Source organism: Tachypleus tridentatus, chromosome 10 (assembly GCF_004210375.1).
Source record: "Tachypleus tridentatus isolate NWPU-2018 chromosome 10, ASM421037v1, whole genome shotgun sequence".
Lineage (NCBI taxonomy): Eukaryota > Metazoa > Arthropoda > Merostomata > Xiphosura > Limulidae > Tachypleus > Tachypleus tridentatus.
Window position 1 is genome coordinate 159,537,110 of NC_134834.1, and position 14,516 is coordinate 159,551,625.

Below are 14,516 nucleotides of genomic sequence, written 5' to 3' on the forward strand. Positions count from 1 at the left end.
ACAGATCTAATAAATCTGCTTAAACATATTATTAACGCAACAAATCCCACCTTAACAAATATAGTTCATTTTTATGAAAGCTTAAATATTTACAAGTTTTGCCGCCTGAAAAGGAAATTTGATATAAACAGTCGAGTAAGCCCTGAGAACGTAAACGCTTTTTCTGTTTTATTTTTTCCTAATACGTGTACGTCTCTGTGCATATATGTATATAACTGGGAAAATAAAATAAAATTTCGTAGTTTTATAACCTTCTTGTTTTTCTCCCAACATCTGCATGAAACATTTTACTATTCGTATGCTAAATTCGAAACCACACGAGTGGTTTAATGTTTGTTTACACTTACTCACAGATAAATATATATTTCAAAGTGTGCATGCATAATTGGTTTATATTTTCCGCATTTTGCACTTGGCATGTTTCTGTGACCTCAGTGCGTTGTCACGTGATTGTATGCTCAATAGTCATTTACAATTTCTAATTACATCAACAGTAACTTACATTCGATCCTTTAGCATTGTGCCATTGAGTTACATGTTCACGAGAAAATAGTGCAAAATATTGGGACTGTTATTAATGTCGCATATTATTTCTGTATGTGGCTCGGCATGGCCAGGTGGGTTAAGGCGTTCGACTCGTAATCTGAGAGTCGCGGGTTCGCATCCCCGTCGCGCAAAACATGCTCGCCCTTTCAGCCGTGGGGTGTTATAATGTGACGGTCAATTCCACTATTCGTTGGTAAAAGAGTAGCCCAAGAGTTGGCGGTGGGTGGTGATGACTAGCTGCCTTCCCTCTAGTCTTACATTGCTAAATTAGGGACAGCTAGCGCAGATAGCCCTCGAGTATCTTTGGCGAAATTAAAAAAAACAAAACAATTTCTGTATGTACAGAGTTCCTGCTCTTTCAAACACGACCATGCTGACAGAATCAGAATTTTTGTTATTGTTGTTTTTTACCACTGCATGATCGATTTCACAAAAGTCTGAAACATTATATAAGTGTCTAGATTGTCTCTTACAACAGAAATATCTAAACCGTACTTTAAAAGGCAGCACCAAATCCAATTTTAGGTTTCGGATTTACAATCACGGTAATGGCTAGGGTAAGTGTCAAATATGGGCTTACCTTGGTGTGGATACCTGTACGTGGTGAGGGGGCCTCCCATGAGAAGGTTCTGCACTGAACATGCTCCTCTGACTATGCTCCCATGTTCTCCTTAAATTTATCAAGATGAACGTCAAGGATATGGATTTTCAGGGATATCCTGCAGCCCAATTTGCCGTAGTTCTTCACCAGAGCCTCAACTAGTTCCACATAATTTTCGGCATTGTGATTGCCCAAGAAGACCCGAACCACTGCGACAAAGCTGCCCCAAACGTTTTTCCTACTGAGCTTCTTGGGGAATTCTGTGCATTCCATGATCTTCTTTATTTGTGGTCCAACGAAGACAGCTTAGGGAAGAAGTCTCGAAGGTACTTGAATACTGCAGACTCCTTATCAAGAGCTGTGACAAACAGTTTCATAAAACTCAATTTTATGTGCAATGGTGGGAACAACACCTTCTGGAGGTCCATTAGTGCCTCACATTTGATATTGTACCTCCCCACAGAAAACTCGGTCCGTTGTGACCAGTGCTTCCTGTTGTAGTACATTGCGATGTCCCTGCTATCCCAAAGGCAAAGATAACAGGGAAACTTGGTAAAACCTCCTTGGAGACCCATCAGGAATGCCACCATTTTGATGTCTCCGATAACCTCCCAGCCATACTCATCATACTTCAAGGCTTCTAGCTAGGTCTTGACGCTGTTACGTTCCTCTTTGATGTGCACAGAATGAGCCAGGGGAAGAGACGAATACTTATACCCGTTATGGAGCAGCACAGCTTTGAAGTTTCTGGATAAGCTATCAATGAAGAGGCACCACTTGTTGGGGTTATAAACAATCCTAATTGCCTCGCATAGACCGGATACATTTTTTTGCTCTTGCGTCTGAAGAATGCTTGCAGCTTCTTGATATCATCTCTGATAAAATCAGATAGGTCTATGTCTTTCCTTAGGCAACTAGAACTAAACTGAAGTGATGAGTGGAGAGCCCCTGTAATGCTATGGAAAGTTCTAGAAATTCTAAAAGGTTCTTGAAAATTCTTTAAGCTCTACAACATTCTAAAAAGTTCTTGAAAATTCTTGTAAGTTCGAAAAAACATTCTCTATCAGCTACTCAGCACTGAATCTACCTGGAATATTCTGAAAAATGAGTAAATTTGAAAATTGCATTACCCAGGTCACAAAAGCAAAGTTTGAAGAGAAAAATAGGTCTTTTCCATTTACTTTAGTCATAAGCAATTGGGAAATAACGCTTTCTGCCCAGAAACAAGAAAAAGTAAAAATGTTGTTACATAGTGTAGTAGGGATTATTTCGAGATTCCAGGTTGTAAGTTATGTTGTGCTGTTTAAAAAGGCCCGGCAAGGCCAAGCGTGTTAAGGCGTGCGGCTCGTAATCTGAGAGTCGCGGGTTCGCATCCCCGTCGCGCCAAACATGCTCGCCCTTTCAGCCGTGGGGGCGTTATAATGTGACGGTCAATCCCACCATTCGTTGGTAAAAGAGTAGCCCAAGAGTTGGCGGTGGGTGGTGAAGACTAGCTACCTTCCCTCTAGTCTTACACTGCTAAATTAGGGACGGCTAGCACAGATAGCCCTCGAGTATCTTTGGCGAAATTAAAAAAACAACAACAATTTCTGTATGTACAGAGTTCCTGCTCTTTCAAACACGACCATGTTGACACATTCAGAATTTTTGTTATTGTTGTTTTTTACCACTGCATGATCGATTTCACAAAAGTCTGAAACATTATATAAGTGTCTAGATTGTCTCTTACAACAGAAATATCTAAACCGTACTTTAAAAGGCAGCACCAAATCCAATTTTAGGTTTCGGATTTACAATCACGGTAATGGCTAGGGTAAGTGTCAAAAAATGGGCTCACCTTGGTGTGGATACCTGTACGTGGTGAGGGGAATTTTGCAGCTATATATTTTATTTAGAATATGTTTAGTTTCAGATATAGCATGCAGAAACGACAGCTCACAAGAGTGTAAAGTCGTCGCAGTGTAAATTGGTCGTAGCTATGTCACGACCCGAATTCCATCAGAAATTGAGGGGGAGTATAGTAATTTAATCAAGTCATAATTGTTAATTAACACATTTTTGACCTTGCAGAGTGTGTAGAATGTCATTCTAAAAGGAAATCTAGTCAGCTGCAATAAAAGTATGACTACGAGCAATGGAGAAGCTGAAAAAGAGGGAAATATAGCAATTATAAGAAATATTAAAAATGCTTATTTGTATATATGTGCTATTATATTATGACACATTGTTTTATATTGGCATTGAATTTATATGCATGCATGTACACAACTTGAAAAATCCGTATGATTATCTGTATATACAGCTTTACCATTAAAAACCTGTAAAGCCTGCATATTTATATAGATATAAATTATATCCAACAAACATTGCACGTGCACGCACATATGAAATACATGCGGTAACAGAATCCATGTACCATTCCAGTATAGCTCAGTTATCACTCCAATCCAGTGTTTATAGACTTTCCATATAGCTATATATATTTTACAAATATATACATAACTTGGTATGTTAATAACCTTGCATCAAAGTGACTGTAAATGCAGTACCATTACAAATGATAACATTGTGGTACTGATACCTGAAGCAATAGCTATCCCATTTACATGTAGCCAATCTACAGGTTACCATTGTTTCTACGAGTTAGCCAACGACAAGACAGCATATAAATTGGAATGTAATTCTCTGGATAATTATTTAATAAAACAGTAACCACTTCTTGACCACATTTCCTCCATATTTAATCCATATGTAAAGATAGCAACTTAGAATTAGAAATTAGAAAACCCCCTTTCAAATTTTCTGCATTCGAACCTGAATACCGCACTGTTGCATGTCTTATATTTCACAACTAATGTTTTCAACACATTTTAAAACTCATGTTCCCCGTAACTGTTAAATTCTTACAAAAATCTGTTACCAAAGTCCATACTAAATACTCATACAAACAATACTCATTTAACAAATAGTATTACAGATGTTGTTCTAATGAAAAAAACAAAACAAAATTTATATATTTAAAGAATTCAGCACAAAAATAGAACATATCTACTTTCATGTTAGAGATAGAACTTAATAAACCAATTTTGGAGGAGAATATTTAAGATGATAGAAACCGGATTTCGATACCTGTGGTGGGCAAAGCACTGATATCCCATTGTGTAGCTTTGCGCTTAAACCTTTCCATAAAAACTACATTACCTATAAATATTATAATGAAGGAACACTTTTCGTTCTGTAATGACAAATTTGTTTTTATAATTTTGTATAAAATATCAGCTGGTGTCACAAAGTTTTAACATAAAAAGAACTATATTTTGTACTTCTTATTACTTCCAAAGGTAAATTAGTTTTGCTATGTCTGTTGTGGGGAATCGAACCCCGAATTTTAGTGTTGGAAGTCCATAAAATTACTGTTGTCCCACAAAAGGATTCTATCACATGGAATGAATTCCTTTTAAATAGTAGTTGGAGTAAAATGTATTACTCCAATAGTTAATTCCCTGTAGCACTTGTAACAACCGCCTAAAAAATGAGAAGAAATTAATGGACCAGATTTTTTTATTGTTGCGTTATTGTTTACTTTATTTTTTTTGTATATTTTTGGGTTGTCTTTGCTGAGGCTTATTTCGATTTGTCGTATTAACTGTATTTGATCCTGATGAACAACATTAAACAAAGTATTCTTTCTCAGTGATGTCGAGAAAACCCACTAGTAGAGAAATATATATGCAAAAACGGTTCGTTTGGGTTGAGAAAATATTTTACGTGGAAGAGCGAACAACGTTTCGACCTTCTTCGGTCATCGTCAGGTTCACAAAGAAAGAAAAAGGTAACTGACCGGAAGCTGACCACATGTTTGGAAAGGGTTGTGTAACTGAGTGTCGAAATGTAGAGGGCGGTGTTAGATGTTTGAATATATAATTTATATTATTTATTTTATTATATTTAATATAGATATAAAGGCGTTCCTTTATATTGGTTTGTTTTGGGTTTAAGTTGTTGTATAAGTAAATCTTCTTTAATTTTGCGTTTGTTTATGTTTGTTTTTTATTTAGTATTTGAGTGTTTTCTATGGTTATGTTGTGTTAATTTGACTTGCAGTGTTCGAAAACGTGTGAAGGTGACTTTTATGTTATTTGAATCTGGTTTCCATTTTTCTACTTCTATCTCGAATATAGAAGTCGTGGCAGTTATCACATTGTATTTTATAAATAATGTTGGTGTGTTGTTTGTCAGTGTTCTTTGTGAATCTGACGATGACCGAAGAAGGTCGAAACGTTGTTCGCTCTTCTACGTAAAATATTTTCTCAACCCAAACGAGCCGTTTTTGCATAAATAAAGTATTCTTTCTGTAGTTTTAACAGGCTAAATCCTCCAGACTCGCTGAGACAGAACAATATTTCGACCTTGTCAATGGGGTCTTGCGGTAATTCAATGTAAGTTTTAGGATTTGCAGTCACACCAAACATGCTTGCCCTTACAGTCGTGGAGCGTTATAACGTAACGGTCAATCCCACTTTTCGTTGGTAAAAGAAGTTGTCCAAGAGTTGGCGGTGGGTGGTGATGACTAGCTGCTTTCCTCAGCTAGCGCAGATATCCCTTCTGTTGCTTTGCGCGAAATTCATAAGAAACAAACAAATAAATATTCAGGACGATTTTTGTAACTTCAATTAGCAGCTTGTGTGGACCTCACTGCTTTCCTTGGATGTGGTTTCTAGATTAGGAAAGTTTAAAGATTATAAAATAGAAATCTTACAACCTCACAAACTCTGAACAATAAAAATATTACCTTCCATATGTGTGCTCTTCCTAATTACTAATATTGTCTTAAAAGTTAACGATGCTTACCACAGTAATTCCAGTGAATCTAATCGACATATTCTCTGTTGATGACATACCAAATCGTATAGATCTCTATATTATTAGGGCACAGGTTGGCCCTGTGGTAGAGTGTTGAAGCTAGCAAGCTGGGTTTGAACCCATACAATGCCATAAAATAATTCCCCGCTATCAGTGAATCATAAGAGCGACAGTTAATCTCTGTACGAGATTGGTAGAGTGCTACTGACTGACTGCCTTACCTCTGGCCATTAGTTAAATGTTAGGGACCGCAATAGATAGAGTTTGAAACTTTGTCATAAATACAAAACACAGATGTTGTATTCTTATTTTTTTAAAGATGACTGAATATTCAAAGCCATGCTTAGTTAATGAAGTGCACCCTGCTTTGTTCAACTGACAGATCTAAACCACTTAAAAGAAACTGCAGCGAGTGTTAAACCACATTCTCGGAGCTCGTTTTTGAGTGTATACCCAGGTTCTATAAAAGTTATACAAATCAGATATCGACTCGCAATTTGAGGATCATGGTTTCAAGCCCCGTTACTAAATATGCTCGCCCTTTCATCCGTGGGGGCGTTATAATGCTGAGGTAGAATTCACTATTCGTTGCTAAAATAGTAGCCAAAAGTTGGCGGTGGATAGGGCTGACTAGCTAACTTCTCTCTAGTCTATCACGTTAAAATTGGGGATGGCTCTGTGCATATTAAAAACAAACATTTCGGTTAATCTTATACATAAAGAAGGTAAATAGATGTAAATCCGTTGAAAGCAACTTTTTTATTTTCCTGTATATTTTTATATGTTGCAACCATGACAACGTTTTATTGAGTGAAACGCACAAACGAATTTAATCCATGTTTATTGCGATTAATGTTTTGTTTTGAATGCGGTTAAAAATGTGCTTTTATAAGCGCTTGAAGTATTCTGCTTCAAGAAGAAAACGAAGCTTGCATGTTCTATCTTTATAGCTTTATTTTGGAAAACTGTTTTAATTCATTGAATGAAACTCTCTCTCTTTATATATATATATATATATGTATGTATGTATTATGAACGGAAATGTTTTGAGACATGAGTCATCTTTATCATTCGGTATTTTCACCCGATATACGCAATTTCCTGCTGTAACGTGTCTCGTACATATTCGTGAGCTTTACTATTTGTTTCTCGATTCAGGTAGCGTTCCAAGCAACAGTTGATGACAAGGAATGATAATAGTTAACGTCGTTCACCTGCAACAGTGCGCGCGCGCAGATGAATACAATGTTGAGTGAGTCATGAGTGGAATCCTTTCCATATAAGGGCAAGAAAATGATCTTATAAAACGATGTGCTTTTCATGTGTCAAGTGTGAATTTCAAGTTACTCTCAAAGGAATTGTCAAAGTTCCTCTGAATAAAAATAACGAAAAAAAAATGTTAATTTTTGATTACCTTCACAACTGTTATAGCTAACTACAGAAGAAGGCATTTTAGAGTAATTTGTTTGTTTGTTTTTGAATTTCGCGCAAGGGTACTCGAGGGCTATCTGCGCTAGCCGTCCCTAATTTAGTCATCACCAACCACCGCCAACTCTTGGGCTAGTCCCTTACCAACGAATAATGGGATTGATAGTCACATTATAACGCCCCCATGGCTGAAAGGACGAGCATGGTTGGGCGACGGAGATTCGAAACCCAGTCAGTCAGTAGACACTTAATTTACATGACACTTAACAGACGATTAACGTTGCAGTATGTGCCGTCAGTAGAACGTGCGTATGCTATGAAATTCAAAAGCAAAAAATAAAAAAAAAAATATTTGTTACTCTTAATTTTGGTTTTATCTACTTGTGACGGTGAATACTTTCTGGGACCGTCAGAAATGCATCTAGCAACGATAAACTATTTTGACCACCAGATGGCTTGCGAATATATGAATGAAAAAAACGTTCTAATACTAAGGTGTCTTATGATAATGATAATCAGTTTATTGTTGAAATATAATGAATTAATAGACTTAACAGAAACGCTTCTTTTAGATAAAAATAAATATGAGAAATTTATATAAGAATCAGTTACACAAACGTGTTTATGCACATTGTGAAAGAAAACAAAGAAACTTGTTACAACGTCTTCTAACTGTCCTTGAATATAAACTTGAAATATTTTTATAGGTATATTACCTCAGGTAGATCAAGAAAGACGAAAATATATATTCTCGAAAACCTTGACCAAAGAACCGGTCGGAATATGTTTATTATCAGTAAGTCTGTTTAACATCAGGACAAAATTTTGCACAGTGTTTACAAAGTCAGTTTTACAATGAAGGTTTCTGTAGCACAGATGTGAGAGTAATTAAAAGTGAAGAAGACGAGGCTTATTTGGCCAAGGGAAGTGAAGCAATATTGAGACCCGTTACGGCTGGGGTTCAGAGGTCAGTTTAGGGCTCTGAAGCTCTTGGCTTTTGGATTAAAGTCCACGCATTTTTCTTCTTTTAATGAGTAATTTTTCCTCATTTTGATGCATTATTGGTGGGAGAGATTGGAACGTGAGTGAGGCCTAGCCCATCCAATTTGCTCCGTACCTACAAATAGCAACATAATTTGTTTTCTAAATAATTTTGTTTTACTTCTATACTTTTACCAAATCATTTATCCTGAATAATATCGTTGTAATTACAACTTGGTTCCCACTTTTTGTTTCTAGCTTATTTCATTGGACAGTGTGTTTATTTGGTATTAGGCACAAAGCTACACAATGGGGTTATTTGCGCTCTGCAGGTATCGAAATCCTGTTCTTAGCGTTATGTCCTTAGATTTACCGCTGAACCACTTGAGAGCTAACTGGAGAGAGATAACGGTTGTATGTGTCACTAATGATGCTAAGGTCGGCGGCTGGCGTTTTTTCATTCGTTTTCTGCGAAGAGAAATTTGAAAAGTAATAAGAGTAAATTATTTTCTGTTTTTGTGAAACGGTTAATATACACTACAAATTGTTCTAGATTTCATCAACAACAAGACGAAAAACAATAGAGACATTTCTTCAAATTCACTTATTGCGATATAAATTACTTGGTTATGACCAAAAGTAAAGTAATGCTTACAAATGTATATTTTTGATAGTTTATTTTTATAACGGTACTCCACACAAATATCTGTATCAGAAATTTAATTTGTTTTGCCTGGAGGATATCTTAAAAATTAGTTCTTATCTCTGGTTGCATGGCTTCAGTCTTATCCAATTGACGCTTTACTTTACAAGTTACCCAAGGCGCTTGGCACACCAGTCAAGTGATGCTGTTGGTTTTTCAAAAAAACAAAACAAAAAACTTCAAAATCAACACACAGTTTAAATTACTTGACGAAAAATGTATGTCATCTGGAAATAAAATAACATAAAATGGAACTAACACATTAGAAATAAGGTGTTGAAATTTTTTTTTATTCGAAAAATGAATTTGGAAGCCGCAGGACCCAAAGTATAAGAATTACAATCCTAATGGTTCTGTACAAGCTTCAACCACTGTGTTTCTGTAAACACTTTAAGGGGAGGTTAAAATCATGAACATTAATCAAGTCTTGAAACTTTAGTGAAGGTAAGAGCATTACTATCACTGTTAAAACTAAATTATTAAGTTCCTTTCTAAATGCAAAGACACAAAGAAAAATATGATTTAAAGACAAACCTCTAGGTTTGTGTTTAAACATTTTAAAGTTCAAAGACAAAAAAGTGCAGGGTTTGTATTATAATTTGTATTGTAGTACGTCAAGTTTAGGAATCAAACCATCAATCAAAACCCACAGGAATCTGTGAAGATCAAATGAAATAATCGCAACTGTGAGACCTGTTTTGTAACTCTAGGAATCTGAGTAGATCAAGCGTAAGAGAAAAATAACACCAACTATCAAACTCATGTTTAAATTATAAGAATCAAAACTTCTAGGCTCGACCTGAAACCCTAGGAAGCACAGCAGATCAAATACAAGTACCAAAACTACCAGACTCAAGCAACCAGAATATATCAAGTAAAAAATCAAAGGTACTAGATTTTTATCTATATTACGTTTCACCATCATTAAATTAAACTAAATATTCATTGTTAGTTAAATGAAGAAGCGAAAACAGCTGTACAGTGTTGCTAGAAGTGTGATCGATCAACTAACGTTTCATGAGTAGAGCCCCCAGTGGCTCAGCGGTATGTCTGCGGACTTACAACGCTAAAAACCGGGTCTCGATATCCGTGGTGGGCAGAGCACAGATAGCCCATTGTGTAGCTTTGTGCTTAATTCAAAACAACAACAACAACAATCCTGGGTAGAAATGAAAATGTCAAACGAATTTAAAAAATACATCTCTACCAGCTCTTGATTGTTTGATATGGTATTTTTATGTTAGTCTTACGTTCCGACAAGACTATGTTTTATTGTTTTAAGAAAAACAAGACGGTTTAGTTTATTAACTGCACTGAATAAATAACAATGAAATGTAATTCCTTTTTTTAACGTTATACACTCCAGATCAGTTCACTTGTTAATGCCCCGTCACACCAAACATGCTCGCCCTTTAAGCCGTGGGGGTGTTATAATGTGATGATCAATCCCACTATTCGTTGGTAAAATAGTAGCCCAAGAGTTGGCGGTGGGTGGTGATGACTAGCTGCCTTCCCTCTAGTCTTACACTGCTAAATTAGGGACGGCTAGCGCAGATAGCTCTCGAGTAGCTTTGTGCGAAATTCAAAACAAACAAACAAATACTTGTTAACGACTTCTGACAGGTTGAAGGTTTTTACTGTTTGTTCAAAGAATCATAAGATACATTCTGATTCCCCTTTCGTACGTCAAATGATAGTCTGCATATTAAATCGTGAATAATACTGCCAAGTCACGAGTGAAATAATTAACATATTTTATCATACGTTGTTTGTGAAGAATTGAAAAGTGAATAAATCGTGAAGAAACGTTTTTAAATATAAGTAACATGACAAGTGGCATATTAGGACGTTAGATGTTGAGATACATTTTTTCTTGTATTTTTTTTATAAATTACTTTGTATTTACTTTTTTCTTATAACTTAGAAATAGTAGTAAGTTTCGTCTGCCGATTGGGCAGTGTTAACTTTACAAATTTCTAATGCAAAAATTCGGAGTTTCGATTCCTCATAGTGGACAAAGTGCAGGTATAGAAATGATATTTGATTGCTTTCTTCCTGTTCACATGTGAAGTTAATGTTGGGATGTATAGAGTTAATGTGATTAAAAAAATTAAGTATGTGTTCTGTAGATTTGAATCCCGCAACCGTGTCATCTACATATCTGTACCAGTATAGTGGTGGATGTAATGCTGTGTTAAATGCTTGTGTTTCAACTTGTGTTATAAAAATATTGGCTAGAACTGGTGATACTGGGTTGCCCATGCTTAGGCCATTTGTTTGTATATAGTTTTGGTTGTTGAACATGAAGTTTGTCTTTATCGTGGTGAATTCTATGAGGGTTGCTAATTGGTTGCTGGGAATGTCTATAGTTGGGTTAGGGTCTCGGATATAGAGTTCTAAGGCTATCTTGCAGGCTTCAGTGGTTGGAACTTCTGTAACACATCAACAATGTACGATTTGTGTACTTAAAATACCAGTATTGTTGCCTCTGCTGAAATTTTATAAAGTCTCTTCTTCAGTTTATAAAAGATAGCCACCGCAACACGCGGAAAGGCAGTTTAATAATATTGTTGGTTCTCTAAAGTCAATATACTATAAATCTCGGAAGCTATAACTGTAATAAACGCTTATTAATAGGAAAACTACGGACCAGGAACGTTTATAGATTTCGAGCATTACAGACTGTTCGACTTCAAAGAATTAACTTTGGACGTTAGTATTTCTACGAGGACATTAGATATCTTCCTCGGGGAAAATGGAGCTTGTAAACCACATGAAGCCAGTCAAGAATAGAGCTAGCGAGCTTTCCCGTCAAGAGAAGTGTACCAGTGTATCAACATAGAATTTTTAATTCGATCTCCGTGAACTGTCGTTAAAGAGTTCACTTTCAGACCAGATAGAAGAATCAGTACAGTTTGTAAACCTTTTGTATATAAACTATTATTTGTAATAACTATTTGTAATGACCATTATTATAACTGGTATTGTTGTTTGTATTTGAAATATATTTGTGTTAAGAAAGAAAATGTGTGTATGAATCTTGTTAGAAAATATAATAAATTTTATACTTACCAACATTCAATTAACTTCTAAATCCAAATTTGTTTTGAATCGTAATACGTAACGTCCGATATAAGTTATAATACGTAACACCAGAAAGAACTCAGCTAAAATATGTGGCTAAAGTATTTTTATTTTTCTCAATAAATAAGAAGGACAAATGCGAAGATTGTAACATAAAATACATTGGACTGTTAGAGAAAAAAAATCACCTTTAAAAAACATTCTAATAATTTATTAACTTGTTGACGTTTCAGAGAAACACGTTTTTTCAAGCTGAAAACAAGCCACAAGCCGTAGCTTTCTGTCTCTATGTATAGTAGTTACAGATTTTCTTTACAAACCGTGTGGTTATTTTTTTACATTACGCTAGGGAGTCATTATGGGTATTATTTGTTAGTTTTTAAACACTATTATTACAACTTCCGCATTATTCAAATACAAATTTAATGTTTACACCAGACTGAAAGTATGGAGCGTTGTAAGAATTAATATGTTTGTTTGTTTTTTTAATTTCGCGCAAAACTACACGAGGGCTGTCTGCTCTAGCCGTCCCTAATTCGGCAGTGTAAAACTAGATGGAAGACAGCCAGTCATCACCTCCCACCGCCAACTCTTGAGCTACTCTTTTACCAACGAATACTGAGATTGGTCGTACATTATAACGCCCCCATGGCTGAAAGGGCGAGCATGTTTTGTGTGACGGGGACTCGAACCCGCGACTCTCAGATTACGAGTAGTGTGCCTTAACCACCTGGCCATGCTAGGCAATGGTTATCTTAGAGACAAGAATGCAAACCGCAATAACTAGAGGAACAGCGAAAGATGTTATACGTAATTGAACTTCTTATCTGATGACACACAACTGAGCTGTGAGAAACATGCAATTATTTGTTATATACATAAAAGACAAATCCTATTCAATAGGACATATACAGTTGGCGAAAGATAATACTTTCGTCTGGAGACTGGGTAAGGAATTTTAATAGTTTGAGTCTGAAGAACATCTGAATAACCTAAATGAGACTGAGTAAATTAAAAACAATATGGAAAAGAAAATAAGGTAATCTCTCCCAGGACGTAGACGCTATCCGTACTATTTGTTATCGCGTATAAGAAAAACGAAATATATATCTCTCAGTAGTTGCTAAACTGTGATATAGAGACTACATGTCATACAGAACTGTATCAGTAACACAACAACGTTTTCCATAACTTCTAACCAGATGCAACTAGCACAGAAGCAGTTGGTCGTCGTTCTATAACTAATCTTGTATTTCTAAACTCACACGTACATATGTGTAAAAACTGAAAAAAAAAGTAGTTGAGCATCTGTGTTCACCTTTCTGAAATAGCATTAAACGAACCACCTGTTAGGTTTCGTATACCACATTTCTTCGTTACTTGTAAACTGGCATGACCATCCTTAACTTTAAACTTTAAAATACAATAAATTTATGAAACAAAATATAAAAATGCACATTGTTTATGAGTTTGGTTTAATTTGATTGTATCCCTGGACGATTTTAACAATGATAATTCACATGATTGAATTACCATATGACATCTAAATAAACCTCTTAATGAATATTATTTTGGACTGCAGAAATATCAAGCCACTGACGTTTCCTCCACTAACTCCTCCCAGAAAACCAAATAAGTACTTCCTGCATTTTTCTCCTCATCAACTGAGCCATTAGTGAACAAAGAAAATTACTGTTGTGTTTTCAGGCTGAACCAAGTTGCTTCCATGCTATTGTCATGTACCAAAGCCAAATATATATCTTCGAGACCAAATATTCATTCCTTTACGGTTTTATCGTGGCACCTGTTATACTATATGGTAGCTCTACTTAGCTGATAACATGTAAATTCAGCTATATCAACAAATCGAGTTCTCAGCCTGCTCCACATACCGTTGTATACATTGTAGAATACCTGTTCCAAGAATGCATTATAAAGCACAATCACAGGGAGCTATTTCTCATAAAAGCATGAGCATGTTTGACAAAGATCAATATGTTGTATGATAAGCAACTAAGACGAATGGCATATGTTCATCTCAATCAGTGCATATGTTTGATAGTCTGTGTTGTCCATTCTGTCAAGCCACTAAACTGCGGGTGATTCAGTGAAGATCTTGTCTTCAACATTTTGAACAACTCTTCAAGTAACTAGCTTTTGAAATTAGATTCTTGGTTTGTGCGAATTTCGTAATTTTCACCAAATAATGCTATTAATTATTTAGCCAAACAATCAGCGATGAACTGTGCAAACATATAAACCAGTGGAGAAGTTTTAGCTTACTTGGTAATTTATAATTTACCATTACGT